Source organism: Geotrypetes seraphini, chromosome 7 (genome assembly GCF_902459505.1).
Source record: "Geotrypetes seraphini chromosome 7, aGeoSer1.1, whole genome shotgun sequence".
NCBI classification, from domain to species: Eukaryota; Metazoa; Chordata; class Amphibia; order Gymnophiona; family Dermophiidae; genus Geotrypetes; species Geotrypetes seraphini.
The window spans coordinates 171,810,887-171,826,824 of NC_047090.1; the positions used below are offsets into that span (position 1 = coordinate 171,810,887).

At 43.8% G+C, this 15,938-nt stretch overlaps 1 protein-coding gene across 6 annotated transcripts in view; it reads left to right on the forward strand.

Moving 5' to 3' along the window:
- Positions 1–15,938, forward strand: part of LOC117363436 (serine protease inhibitor 2.1-like) — a 192,244-nt gene that overhangs the window by 89,492 nt on the left and 86,814 nt on the right. The gene's annotated exons all lie outside the window — the stretch shown is intronic.

Sequence of the window (15,938 nt, forward strand, 5' to 3'; positions counted from 1 at the left end):
TGAAAGGCAAACAAAAAGAAAAGGAACCCAAGTGTGGCTTCTTGGTACCCTTGTTCCTCCCCTTAGCAGGCTCCCCCAGCCTAGGTACTCTTACCGATAGTACTGGAGAGTCTGCGCCTTTGGGTCTTGGGCCTCCTTGGCCCCCAGTCGCTCTCCGCACGGCTTGTCCTACTGGAACCCGGTTCTTCTGAATCCGAAGCTGGAACCCTGGTCCGGCTTCTTTGAAACCCTCCGTATGCCGCACTGGAACCACGATCTGGTGCTCTCCGCCTCCACCGTTGAACTGAATCCCCATACAGGTCTTCTCAAGAGGTACTTGGCACTTCCTCCACACTTCCGGTTAAGGACTCCTCCTCCAAGTGGATGATTAGGATTTCTGGGGCTCAAATACTTTAATCCAGACAAATTAGTCCATAGTTCAAAAATCAAATTTAAACAGAAAGCTAAATATGCCTTCTCTAGCCCCAAGTCCAAAATTGAAAAAGCCAAAAGAAAAACGTTTTTTTTTTTTTTTTTTTCAAATGCAGTGCTTAACAGTGTCCTGCAGGAGGTGCAATTATCCCACTCCTGATACCAATTAATGTGGCCACCAGTGTGAACCCAGAGATGGGTTTCACTGAAGTCCTGATGACTACACCAAATAACACCCTTGCGTGTGACCCGGTCTGGAGTCACCCTGCAGGACTGGGTCTTTGTAATATATAAAAAAAACAAAACCCAAAATAAAGTCACAGCACTCAATAAGTTCATACAAATAGTTCAGTTTACTCAGTTCATTAACATGTGGCTGAATGCTTTCAATACTTTATGAACTTCAGTCAGAACTCTGTGTAGCATTCAATTAACCACCAGCAAAGCAAACAGCAACTTCTCAAAGTCAAAAAAAAGGCAAAAACAGACAGCAGATGCAGTTAATCAAACTAGCATTAAACTTTCTTTTCTTTACTGTTCTTCAGCCTCTTCCAATAATGAGGCCTCAGCTCTCCAGAGAGCTTATGGGTCTGCTTTATAACAATAACTTGGTTTAGTCCACAAAAATAGTAGTCTTTCATTCAAATCACAAAACAAAAAAATAGGAAAGCCTCTGGCAATCACCTAATATGGCTGCCAGGAAACAGGAGAGAGAATATCAGGTTCTGCACAAGTATGGGCCTTCCTTCAGGCTTCAAATTCCCACCCAGATATCAGCAAAAACCTCTCCCTCATTCTCTCTCAGCTTTCACCCCAAAACAATATTCAAAAGCCAGCTTCTCAGCCTACAAACAGTAAAGAAAAACAAAACACTCACTGCTTGTGGCTTACATTCCAATTCACTTGCATTGGTTCAGGCTGATAGTCATTCACACTAGCACAAGCCTCCTGAAAATCCATAGGTTCCTGTAAGGAAGTCACCTCTTCAGGCTGTGCACAATTATCTAGCTCCATCGGTTGGGGTTTGTTGTCCCTGTCTGGTTCCCCAGGGTTTTTAGGGAGGAAAGACCCAAACTTCCTCCCTAGCTGGCCTGTTTTCTTACTGACTGGGCCAGGCTTATATTCCCAAGGGCAACGCCCTGCTTGCTCAGATCTGGCTGAGATCCAAGGACCTCTTGGGCTCCCCTGGTGGTTACTGGAATTATTCAGCTCAAACCCAGCCTGTCCTTTTCCAATTCCTCCCCGGGTTTTCTTTATTACTCTCTTCTTTTCTGACTTAACTGGAATCTGAACTGGGGAAAGGTCTGGCTGGTCACATACCCCCACCGTTAAATGGTGCTTATCCCTATAAGCACCCGTAAGTGAAGAAAGGGGCAAAAAAAACTCCATAGGTCAGCCTTATTTGTGTCTCCTATTTCGAAATCTTTTCTCCTCTGGTCGGGGATCTGCACACAGATTCTCAAAATCCTCTGGCCAGTGAAGCACAGCAGGCTCAGGATTTTTGACCACTTGTGGTTGGCACGCTTCAGACCCTTCTAATCCTTCCACCCTTACTGTGATGGCCGTAAGGACCTGGGCTATTTCCTCCACTCGTTCTTGTATTTGTTCTTGCAAATTATTCACACTACCACCCACACGTTTCACTGAGTCAGCTACTGTGCCTAACTGGATAGCTTGCTGTTCTAACTGGCTCTTATTATTCCGACCCTGCTTGGCTAAGCTATCAGGTTCCATCCCTTCAGTAGCCCAAAGTTCATGTGAGGTTTGAATCTTCTTAAATTGGGACTGCAACTCTTGTTGCTGAGCTTGACTATTAGATGTCTTAGATTCTAATTCCCTCAACTGGGATTTTACCTGATCTAGAGATTCCTCAATTGAGTGAGAATGACGCTGTGTTTGTGCAGATATTTCTTGTTTTAGGGTCTCACCTAGTTTGGACAAAAGTTCACTATTATCCTGCCTTCGTTTCGTATTACTTTTAATGCCCTCATCTACCCATTGTGCGTGTACAGTGGCCAACTCCTCTTTCCAACGAGCCTCCTGAGTCTTAGTCCTCACTTGTACTTCATTTTTCAGAGCAGCTATTTCCTGCCGTAAATTCCCCATTTCTTCTGTAACTTGCTTCCTAGTGTCATGTTCTAAGGTAATAGCTTGCAACTCTTCCTGTAAGTTTTCCCCTGCGGAATCACGAACAAATGTTTGCGGATTGTTCGTGACCCTCCTGTCAGAAGATCCAAATCCCTTTTCCCCTCTACTGGTATCTTTTAGGTGTTCCCAGCGTTCCAACTTAGGAAACCAGATCCGCTCACATATCAACTGGGCAATTTTTTCTCCAGGATGAACCTGGTAATCCGAATTCCCGTGGTTTACTAATAAAACCCCGACATTTCCCCTATAATCAGGGTCAATTATTCCCGCAGCTACGTCAAGAGAGTGTTCCGCTGCCAGGCCTGACCGCGGACCTATTCTTATATAGGAGCCCGGGGGAGGGGCCACCTGAATATCCGTTTTCAATGTCGCTCTGCCTTTAGCTGGCACTATCTGCTCATAGGCTGCATAAATGTCAAAGCCTGCTGCTTTTGAGTATGCTTGTGTGGGGACCTTAGCCTTCTCTGACAGGGGTACCCACCTAAGTGTAGGCCGCCACCCGGGTCTACCGGATGTAAAAGAAGACTGTCTCCTTTTCCAACCTTCCCTATTGGAATAGCATCCACCCTTAACCTGAGTTCCCAACACACATTTAGCAGAATATTGAGATTTGGTTAGAGAGTTATTCCCCCACGGTCTAGCTAGCCTTCCCTTCTTCTCCCATCCGGGCCAATCTCTGCCTAGAATCACGGGGAAAGGGCATGACTGCACAACCGCCACTGGAAGTTTATATTTCTCCCTATTGTGTTCTAACGATATGTTAGTAAGAGGATATCGTCTAGCATCCCCATGCACACATCGGACGGCCACTTCATTTAACCCCTCTTTTCTAAAGGGAGGGCACTCAATTTGTTTCCACATTTGGCGTGAAATCACGGATTGTTCCGCCCCTGTATCCAGTAAGGCCATTATTTTTTTTCCCGCTACCCATACCGGGACCTGGCTCTTCGACGTATCTGCCCTATCGGTGACTCGCTTAATCACAAAATCCCTTCTCTCTCTACACATCCGTTGAGTATGTCCTATCTTCCCGCACCGATAACACTTTCTTTGATTTCCCTGTGTGATAGGCCTAGGTGCGGGCAGAGCAGGATCCTTTAACGGGTTTTTTTTATTTTGATCCCCAGGACTCTGTCTAAGAGAATACCCCGGTATGCCCCCTGAGCCTTCCCCTACGGGTTCCTGGGAGTCTATGTAGGCCTCGGCAACCTCTAAGACCTGCCCCAGTGTTTTGCAATTCTGTCTTTTCACCCATAATTTTAGATTCTTAGGAACAGCCTCCAACAGCTGTTCCTTTAATACCTCAGCAAAAAGGGCCCTTGCATCGTTCAAGCAAGGCAATAGCCACTTCTCCGCTAGCTTAGTGATTCGCTGAAGGAGGGCTTTGGGCCTTTCTGAAGGTAACATCTGTGTGGCCCTAAATCTCTGACGGTAGTGCTCGTTGGTATACCCCAGATAGTCCAAAATATGGGCTTTCACCGTGAGGTAGCTGTCCGCATGTTCAGGGCCCAGGGTTTGGAATGCGGCTAGGGACTCACCAGCTAAACAGGGTAACAGCCTCACCACCCATTGCTCCCTAGGCCATCCTGCCGCCACCGCTATCCGCTCAAATGAGGCCAAAAAATCATCCGGGGCATCTCCGGGACCAATTTTGCACAAATTAAGGTTTGTCAATTGATTTGCGCCCACCATTGTGGGTGATACTATACTTGGAGTTTCCGGCCTCATTGGCTGAGTAGTGGTCTGCTGTAGGATCTGGGCGAATATCTTGGCCTGCTCCTGCATGGTCACCATTAACTCGCCGTGTTGCCGTAACATAGTGTCCTGGCTGGCTTGCCACCGCTCCTCACTTGATCTTAATAGGCCTTTTAGTTCTTCAGCTTGTCTCTGCCGCTCCCCAGCCAATGCTGCCAGTATCTGGGCTTGCTCCATAATCGGGACCTGAAAGGCAAACAAAAAGAAAAGGAACCCAAGTGTGGCTTCTTGGTACCCTTGTTCCTCCCCTTAGCAGGCTCCCCCAGCCTAGGTACTCTTACCGATAGTACTGGAGAGTCTGCGCCTTTGGGTCTTGGGCCTCCTTGGCCCCCAGTCGCTCTCCGCACGGCTTGTCCTACTGGAACCCGGTTCTTCTGAATCCGAAGCTGGAACCCTGGTCCGGCTTCTTTGAAACCCTCCGTATGCCGCACTGGAACCACGATCTGGTGCTCTCCGCCTCCACCGTTGAACTGAATCCCCATACAGGTCTTCTCAAGAGGTACTTGGCACTTCCTCCACACTTCCGGTTAAGGACTCCTCCTCCAAGTGGATGATTAGGATTTCTGGGGCTCAAATACTTTAATCCAGACAAATTAGTCCATAGTTCAAAAATCAAATTTAAACAGAAAGCTAAATATGCCTTCTCTAGCCCCAAGTCCAAAATTGAAAAAGCCAAAAGAAAAACGTTTTTTTTTTTTTTTTTTTCAAATGCAGTGCTTAACAGTGTCCTGCAGGAGGTGCAATTATCCCACTCCTGATACCAATTAATGTGGCCACCAGTGTGAACCCAGAGATGGGTTTCACTGAAGTCCTGATGACTACACCAAATAACACCCTTGCGTGTGACCCGGTCTGGAGTCACCCTGCAGGACTGGGTCTTTGTAATATATAAAAAAAACAAAACCCAAAATAAAGTCACAGCACTCAATAAGTTCATACAAATAGTTCAGTTTACTCAGTTCATTAACATGTGGCTGAATGCTTTCAATACTTTATGAACTTCAGTCAGAACTCTGTGTAGCATTCAATTAACCACCAGCAAAGCAAACAGCAACTTCTCAAAGTCAAAAAAAAGGCAAAAACAGACAGCAGATGCAGTTAATCAAACTAGCATTAAACTTTCTTTTCTTTACTGTTCTTCAGCCTCTTCCAATAATGAGGCCTCAGCTCTCCAGAGAGCTTATGGGTCTGCTTTATAACAATAACTTGGTTTAGTCCACAAAAATAGTAGTCTTTCATTCAAATCACAAAACAAAAAAATAGGAAAGCCTCTGGCAATCACCTAATATGGCTGCCAGGAAACAGGAGAGAGAATATCAGGTTCTGCACAAGTATGGGCCTTCCTTCAGGCTTCAAATTCCCACCCAGATATCAGCAAAAACCTCTCCCTCATTCTCTCTCAGCTTTCACCCCAAAACAATATTCAAAAGCCAGCTTCTCAGCCTACAAACAGTAAAGAAAAACAAAACACTCACTGCTTGTGGCTTACATTCCAATTCACTTGCATTGGTTCAGGCTGATAGTCATTCACACTAGCACAAGCCTCCTGAAAATCCATAGGTTCCTGTAAGGAAGTCACCTCTTCAGGCTGTGCACAATTATCTAGCTCCATCGGTTGGGGTTTGTTGTCCCTGTCTGGTTCCCCAGGGTTTTTAGGGAGGAAAGACCCAAACTTCCTCCCTAGCTGGCCTGTTTTCTTACTGACTGGGCCAGGCTTATATTCCCAAGGGCAACGCCCTGCTTGCTCAGATCTGGCTGAGATCCAAGGACCTCTTGGGCTCCCCTGGTGGTTACTGGAATTATTCAGCTCAAACCCAGCCTGTCCTTTTCCAATTCCTCCCCGGGTTTTCTTTATTACTCTCTTCTTTTCTGACTTAACTGGAATCTGAACTGGGGAAAGGTCTGGCTGGTCACAATATACAATGCTAGTCTTGACTTAGTGCAGTCATAGAAACATAGAAGATGACGGCAGAAAAGGGCTACAGCCCATCAAGTCTGCCCACTCTGCTTACCCACCCCCTGTCTATGCCCTAATGACCCAATTTCCTTATCTTGACCCTCGTAGGGATCCCACATGGGTATCCCATTTATTCTTAAAGTCTGGCACGCTGTCTGCCTCGATCACCTGCACTGGAAGCTTGTTCCAATGATTAACCACTTTCTCTGTGAAGAAAGTACATTAGATCCAATCTGTATGATGTATTTGACAGCATTGTAAACTGTGAAGAGCTTGTGGGTTGCGTGCCAGTAACTAGTCTGGTTTTCAGGAAAGAAATTCGCAGGACCTAGTTCTTGGATTTCAGTTATTGTATTTCTTTATGCATTTTTTTTCATATTGTATACCACTTTACTGGTTTTTCTTTTTATAATGTACAATACTATGGTTTATAAATCTTCAACAAAAAAAACTGGCTAACCAACTTTTGAAAGGCAGCTTGAGCATCAACTTCCAATATAAAGCCATGTTTCATCTAATCATATTAGTACAAATACATTCAAGAACATACATCCTTCACTCTGGGAAAGAAATGCCTGTCATATGCAAATGTAACAAAATATTAACTGAATCATATTGTAATATTGGGGTTGGCAACTGGCTATCCATGAGTTATTGAGATGGGAAGCTCAGGACGCTAGAGGCGCTTATAAACGGAGAAAACGTTTTCTAGATATCTGGGACCCTTGCCTCTTTATCACCTCAAAAGCGCAGCCAAATTTTGAATTTGCTTTGAGACACTGATTTCACCACCATTTTGTTTCCTTTCATACCTCGGTCCTATGTTGGGGGGGGGGATGGGTTGGGTTCTGGGGGGGACAGTCTCTGGCGATTTGTATTGTTCATTCTTGTTTGGTCCACACTAGTCTGTTTTCGATTTCCTTTCTGTGCCAGTCTGTTTTTCCCGCTCTTGTGCATCCATTGTCCTGACTTTCCCTATCTGGGGGGAGGGGGGGGGTCTTTATTACACTGTCGAAAATTCTGACGACTTGACTGTACATTTACTTCTTGATTGGATGCTTGTTTTCCATTGCTGCTGTTTGCTGTTCACTTGCTCTGCAGACATCAGTAAAATTGTTTGAACAGTAACTGAATCATATTGTAAAAGAAATCCTGTTAGGACTCTGCAAAGAGCAAAACTTTTCAGTTCATTTATTCATTTGGCCTTTTTTTTCCCTCAATTTTATGACTTTTTTCCAGTTTGTATCATATATTTGTGTTCATGAAATTTTAATGTTAGAACTTTTTTTTTTTTTTTCAAATATTTTTTACTAATTTTACCAAATACAAATAATACAAGCAACCTAAATTAATTTCATACAATAATACAAAATGATATTGAAAACAACAGAATAGAGGGAATAACCTAAAACAAATTAGACAAATTTAACATAAAATAAAACAAAATGCACAAGAGCTATGGATAATCTTTTCAGATATAGAGGAGTCAAGTGAGATTACAAAGTGTTTCTACAAAAATCGTCAGATTTTCTAATTGTACACAAATGATTCCACCATGTTAGAACTTTTTAACACACACATATTTAATATGTGTTAATTTTGAGGTTATGGTTCATTAAATTTATTTTGTATAAACTAAGGAAGTCAGAGATTTTATTTGTTTATTTTTATTTATTCAATTTTTTTATACCGTTCTCCCAGGGGAGCTCAGAACGGTTTACATGAATTTATTCAGGTACTTGAGCATTTTTCCCTGTCTGTCCCAGCGGGCTCACAATCTATCTAATGTACCTGGGGCAATGGGGGGATTAACCCTTTCAGGACCATAAGGATCGTAGGCCAATTTTTGTGGTTTTGACGACATTTTTATGGTAAAAAGGGCTTGCAGATGCCAAAAAATTGATTTTTTTTGTGAAATATCATTATTTTTATTTAAAAAAATCACACTTCTGGCTTATGGACAGTGTGGCAAGTGAATCTTCTCGTCAATCTGGCAACGACGCTAATGAATGAATGTCGGAACCAGTTTGTTTACATAAAGGCAGTATCATATGGAATCCGTACATATCAAATTTAGAACTGTAGACTATCCCAATCAAAATTTATAGGATTTTAAAGTTATGGGACAAATATGTCCCTTGGTCCTGAAAGGGTTAAGTGACTTGCCCAGGGTCACAAGGAGCAGCATGGGTTTGAACCCCCAACCTCAGGGCGCTGAGGCTGTAGCTTTAACCACTGCGCCACACTGTTATCTGCAGCAGGGCCCACTGGAATAAAATGGGTCCTATGGTAGATGACATGCACCATTCTTACATTTTTAAAGGCATGCTAAAGAACCAATTGTGAGCTAACAAATGCACAAGATGCTAACTCCTTCCAATACATTACTAGGAAAGTCCACTAAAGACAGATTGTGATCATGCACTGAGATTTGAGCACCCATAGTCTGTATATGGCATAGGAAAATGGCTTTCTCCATTTGTTATGTTATATCAATATTTGTATTCCTCTTATACCTTATCAGTTCTAGGATGGATTCCACAAAGCAAGAGCCACACAGGCAGCGAAAATTGACCCCACCATCACCAAACTGATGATCAAAACAACAGACATCAAAGTGTTTCGAAAAGAAATCAAAACAGTTCTATTCAAAAAACACGTCCTTACTTACTAATCTCCTCCCACTCGTACATGCTTTCTCCCCCGTGAATAACACATTAGTCAATCCCTCGAACCATACCTACCAAAAAATATCCAGATTCCTAAATAAGTATCTGCCACATGTATCTAATAAACTTTTTCCTTCAATGTTAGGTAATCTTCTTCTGTTACCCGAATATATTGTTATTCTTCACTGTATCCTGTAAGTACTTGAATCTTTACTATGTAATTCCATCGGAAAAATTCAGATATCTTCTAATTTGTAATTCTCAACTGTATCATGTAATGTACATGAATCATTGTTATATAATTCTCTCGGTAATGTCCAGATATCTTCTAATTTGTAATCCGCTTAGAACCGCAAGGCACAAGCGGAATAGAAATCACTAATGTAATGTACATGACATCATAATAAAGAAAATTACAGGTATGACATTAAACAGCGATCTTAAGGAAAAAATAGGTTTTTAACATCTGTTGGAATTGAAAATATTCATCATAGGATCTTATAAAGATTGGGAGAAAAGATGGCAACTTAACTCTCCAATTCAGAAACTACTGGGTCCTAGTGCCCAGCAAACCACCAGTAAGAGAACAAAACTGGATCTCACAGTCTTACCTGCAGCAAATAATGGAGGAGATCGATAATGGGAATATCAAAATACGATCACATTTCACCTTATCTTCAACAATTGCATTGGTTACCAGTTATTTTTAGAATCCTCTATAATACCCTTAGCGCGCATGTGCACTTCAATTTTCGTGGATCCTTGCGTCTGTAGCTCCGAGGCCGGCAGAATGTTAAAGGATGCGTCTTGTGCACATGTTGAGAGCTGACATTGGGGAGAGAAGGAGGCCGTGGCATCCTTTAACATCCCATCACGGAAATACTACCCTTTCCCCGAAGCCTGGGAACTTCGAATGATACTGTTGTCCAGAGAGGGATAAACACGGCTCACCTCGGGAAAACCCTTCCCGCCCCCCGCCATGAGCTGCTGTGATTGGAAGAAAGAAAGAGGTTTCCTGTCAACGTTGGACACATTGTGACTTTATTGGAGAGGGTGCAGAGGCGAGCCACAAAACTAGTCAAAGGTTTGGAGAATTTGAGCTACCAAGAACGCCTCAGAAAACTGGGACTATTCACCCTCGAAAAGAGAAGATTGAGAGGGGATTTGATAGAGACTTTTAAAATATTAAAAGGATTTGACAAAATAGACCAGGAAGAAGCATTACTGACATTTTCAGATGTGACACGGACAAGAGGTCATAGCCTGAAACTGTGTGGCAGCAGGTTCAAGACAAATGTCAGGAAGTTCTATTTCACACAGCGAGTGGTGAGCGCTTGGAATGCTCTCCCAGAGGAGCTTGTGGTACAGACTAGTGTTCAGGGTTTCAAGCGCAGGTTGGATGCACACCTTCTTGCAAATCATATAGGGGGATACGGGAAATCCAGGTCTCCAACAGAAAGTACCTAACTGGGCCTCCGCGTGTGCGGATCGCCGGACTAGATGGACCTAGGTCTGATCCGGTGAAGGCGTTTCTTATGTTCTTATGAAACTGAGCCGACTGATCTTTCACAACCAAGTGGGGCAGGGAAGACCCTTGCTGGTATCTAATCCGACCTTCCCATGACCTCTGCACGTAACGATTACGTGATTTGCACAGGGAAATGGAGGGGGATGGAATGCTGCTGCTGCTGCACAGGGAAGTGGGTGGGGAGGGAAATGCTGCTGCTGCTGTACAGGGAAATGGAGGGGGAGGGAATGCTGCTGCTGCACAGGGAACTGGGGGGAGGGAAATGCTGCTGCACAGGGAAAGGTGGGAGGGAAATGCTGCTGTTGCACAGGGAAGGGTGGGAGGAAAATGCTGCTGCTGCACAGGGAAGTGGGGGTGGGAAAGAAGGAAAGGGGGCCAGGGAGCGAACTTGCTTTGCTTTGGGGAGGGATGTGATGGAGGCAGGGAGCAATCTTGGTTTGCTTTGGGGGGGGAGACAGAAGGGGGCCATGGAGAAAGGCAAAGAAAGGCAGGCAGGGGGCCACTGAGAGAGACAGAAAGACAGGCAGGCAGCACACGAGAACGAAAGACAGCGGGAAGGAAGAGAGACAGAAACAGACAAACAAAGGGGGACAGGGAGAGAGACAGAAAGAAAGGAAGAAAGAGACAGGGGCAGGGAGAGAGAAAGAAAGACAGACAGACATATATTCTAGCACCCGTTAATGTAACGGGCTTAAACACTAGTACAGTATAAAGCAGTAATGATCTGTCACCAATTTTTGTATGGCATCCTACCTGAATCATTTAAGAGCAATCTGATCAATTATTTACTGAACAGATCTTTATGTTCCAAAAACTCAGTCTTACTGAAAACAAATGCTAATCCGAAGTACCTTGAGACCAGTAAAATGACTTTTAGTTGCGCAGGGGGTTAAACTATGGAATTCCCTTGTTAGCCAACTACAAAAATGTAGTGAAAAAGGCAGTTTCAGAAAATTACTTAAGACGCAATTATTTGCAGATGCCTTCTTTTAGAGAATGATTCTAGATGAGTGTTGTTGGTTGAAGAATATTTTATGACTCTGTATAAGCCCTTTCGCTTTTATTTTATAGATAGTTCTCTGAGGATTACTTATTTGTCTGATTTTATTTCTTTTTACAATTTTAGTGTATGTAAAATTATGTAAACCGTTTAGTTCTAAACGGTATAGAAATTTTTTTAAATAAATAAATAATGCAGGAGAATTCTGCAGCGCTGTCAGATCTTCGGTCCGAAAAGTCTGGTCTAAAGGTGCAAGTGGACAATCACTAGAGGAGACAGTGATACTGAAGCAGCAGTGCGTCGTCAATGCTGTTATATGTTAAATCTGAATGTAGATTTGCTTGCACTTTGTGTACCTTTTGAAAACTAATAAAGATTTACAAAAAAAAAAAAAAAGTGTGCCATCAATGCAGACCATGTTGAGCAACTTCAATGAAAAGTGAGGCGGTTGGAAGTGCTGCAAAAGGAGGTGGAGCTCCAATCCAATTTAATTATTTATTTATTTATATTCCATATATGCTATGCAAGCATTTTTTCCTATGTGTCCCGGCGGGCTCACGCTCTGTCTAATGTACCTGGGGCACTAAGTGACTTTTGATCTTCTTGATCACGAAATAATGCTACACTGCCTAGATGCAATAGGACTTACTGGAAGAGTAAGAATCTGGATATAGGTTTCCTAACAAAGAGATCTTACCGTGTGGTTAGTGATGGGACATACTCGAAATCTTGGAGGAACCCCTCGGGAGTACCACAGGGATCACCACTATCACCAACACTATTCAACATTTACATCTCTTCCCTAGGACACTTACTACAAAAGCTAAACTTAAACTACTACATATACACAGATGACATTTCCATTTTAATCCCACTGAACAGCATAACAAACGAGACCTCGGAATACATTTCTCATATTATGACCGAAATAGAACACTGGACAATCAATTTCAAGCTGAAACTAAACACAGAAAAAACTAAAGTCTCCCTTGCAAGCCCAACGTACAAAATTACAAAAACAACGTTACATATGACTACCCGATTACCAAAATAATAAAAATATTAAGAGTCACATTAGACACACATTTGACAATGGTTGAACAACGCAAACTCAGTGGTAAAAAAGTGTTTCCTGACATTATGGAAATTAAACACCACCAAAAAATACTTTGACCCATTATCATTTAGACTACTAGTGCAATCACTAGTACTTTCCACACTGGATTACTGCAACATCATTTATATGGGTATACCCAAAAAAACAGTGAGTAAACTTAGATTAGTTCAGAACACAGCAGTCCACCTGATATTTGGATTTAAAAAAAGTGACCATGTCAGCCCCTAATACAGACTACTGCACTGGCTGCCAGTCGAAGCACGAATAATATTCAAGTTCGCTTGCATATGCTTCAAACTAGTATGGGGACTAGCCCCCACATACTTATTATCACACTTCGTACTATACAGTCCCACGAGGCAAACCAGAAATTGCAATCTATTCGCATATCCAAGCATTACCGGCTGTAAATACAAAACCTTCCTGGATAGAACTTTTATGTACCAAGCAAACAAACAACAACATTGGCTGGACAACTACATAAATGGAGCTAGACTGACCTATGTCGCCTTTAGAAAAACCATAAAAACTGCCTTATTCGACAAATATATCACCTAAACTTCAACTACACCAATCACTATTTCCTTTTCTTTTTCTTATGTCCCCCCTGAAAAAATTCTAAACAAACTGTACTATGTATTTCCCCACTTTATCTAAAAGGACCCCTCTGAATTTCTAAACAAACTGTATATTGTAATTGCTGCTTTCCCATGATTCTGTATACTGTAATTCCATTAATTATCTGCATATTGTAACTCGCTGATTGTCCAGCTCTCTTCAGTTGTAAACCACCTAGAAGTCGCATGATTGTGGCGGTATAGCAGAATAAAGTTATTATTATATTATAAGGAGTGGTGCAGGATTTGAACCCACAACCCCAGGGTGCTGGGGCTGTATCTCTAACCACTGCGCCACACACTCTCCAATTTAATGAGAAAGAACTGCATATGGCTCCTAGGCCTTTGCAAAGGAGCAGAAACCAAGTTTCTGGAGGTGGTGCTGCTGCCACAAATTCTGGGACCCGGGACAACCTGTCCATTTGAAATAGTCTGCTAAACAGGATCCTGCTACACAAATGGTGTCTAGATATCCACGACCACTTGTAGTGAGGATCCTGCGATATGTTCATGTTAAGGAGATACTACGATCAGCCAAGCTAAAATCGCCATTATTTTATGAAGGGCAGAAAATCATTATTTTCCCTGATTTGGCAAAGGCCACAGTGCAAAGGAGGAAGAAGGTTTTGGCTCTACGGGATTGAATAAGGCAACCTGGAGCGCAGTTTGGGATTTTGTTTCCTGCAAGATTGTGGCTGATGCTTTTTAAGTATTTGGATTCAGTGGTTAATACTTGTGGCTAACCCCCTCTTCTACGAAACTGCGATAGCATTTTCTAGCGCAGAGAGCGGCGTTGAATGGCCTGCGCTGCACCCGATGCTTATAGAAACTCTATGAGCGTCGGGAGCAGCGCAGCCATTCAGCGCGGCTCCCCGCACTAGAAACTGCTGTCGCAGTTTCGTAGAAGAGGTGGTAAATTTTATAGAGCTTTCTGTTCTTTACTGTGTGTGTATACCGTATATACTCAAATATAAACCAGGATTTTGGGGCCAAAAAGTTGGCCCAAAAATGGGGGTCCTGGTTTATATTCGAGCCAACAATACACACCTTCCCAGAATGATTGCAGGTTGCCACCCCCTGCCCCCTCACAGCCCTAGCCTCATACCTCATCTTGCCAAACCCCCGGTGGAGGTGCAGCGGGCAGGAGCAAACTTTCCAAGTTCCTGCCCTGTTGCTAACCGGCTGCCGTGAGTTCCTTCGGCCGCTGAGTGGCACGAGTAGGAGCGCGATTTGGTGCTGCTGCTTGGTATTGAGGCATCCTTACTGGCTCGAGAATTTGCGGGAGTCAGTAAGATTGCCTCTCAGTACTGAGCAGCAGCACCAAATCGCATTCCTGCTCGTGCCGCTCTGCGGCTGAAGGAACTCATGGCAGCCGGTTAGCAGCAGGGCAGGAACTTGGAAAGTTCACTCCTGCACGCTGCACCTCCACCGGAGATCGGCAAGATGAGGTATGAGGCTAGGGCAGGGAGGGGGCAGAACCAGGGAGGGTGGGAAGATGCAGAGTCTGACGGGGGAAGGAAGGAAGGGTGCTGGGTGAAGTGCTTGACGGGGGGAAAGGGGGTTGGGTGCAGAGTCTGATGGGAGAGGGAGAGGGCGGAAGGGAAGAAAGGGGGCTGGTGCAATGTCTGATGGTAGAGAGGGAAGGGTGCAGTGCCTGGCAGGAAGAGAGCTGGGTGAAGTGCCTGACGGGGGAAGGGGGCTAGGTGCAGAGCCTGGCAGGGCCCTTGAATATTAAGCCGCCTAACTTATATTCAAGTCAACCATTTTTCTTCCTTTTTTGGAGGAAAAAGGGGTCTCTACTTATATTCGGATCAACTTATGTTTGAGTATATACTGTAGTTTGTCAGTGGAGGAGTGGATTTTGCATTCTTCCAGGAGACTCATTAATCCTTTCAGGACTCTTAAAAATTCCATCTATGAGACTGACCTTTTCACCTTCTATGGAGAAAAAATGGGGTTCTCGTTGTTTGACAAAGTTTACAATTTGAGGTACTTGCCCATACTTCAGACAGGGAACAACGTTGGGTGTCCCTTCTCATTAGATTAGGGGGGGTGGCTATAAAGCTTGTAAATGTACATATAGGCCCCAAATGCAGATTCCCTGAGTTTTTCCATTCTCTTGCTAATTGTGTAGGCGAGTGGGGGATGCTTATATTATCGTGGGTAGGGACTTTAATCAACTCCGGGACCAGGGCAGGACTGGAAAGAAAGGGGTAGTCGGGGATAGGTGGGGGGAAGAGCGGCGGAAGCTTTAAATAAGTGGCCTCTGTACCTGCTTCACTTCGGTTATGGCCTTCAGTCCCGGAGAGCAGAGTGGGCAAAGCCACGGCAGCAGAAAAAGAAAGAATGAACAGTCTGAGAAGAGCGGGCATTTTAAAATTACATCCAGTGGCGATAGTGGCTCGTGATGGCTGTACTCTTCTGGAGAGCAGAGCACCTTTTGCATCTGGCGGCATCCCGCTAGCAACGCGCAGCAGCACTGGGGCTGGAGATCAGGCACAGAGAGCAGATCACCAAACGACCAACAGTGCTGGACCCAACGGACTAAAAAAATGTACGGGGAGCGTGTCCAAGCAGTCTCCCCCATGAAAAACCATGGAACGGAACCCCTGCAAATGTCGGGGGAGTACTGTAGTTGTAACTGAGGTGACATTGCATAAATTCATCTGCCTTGACCTCTTTGAAAAACCGCAGAATATAAATGATAATTAACATTTTCTCTGCGTACAGTGTGCT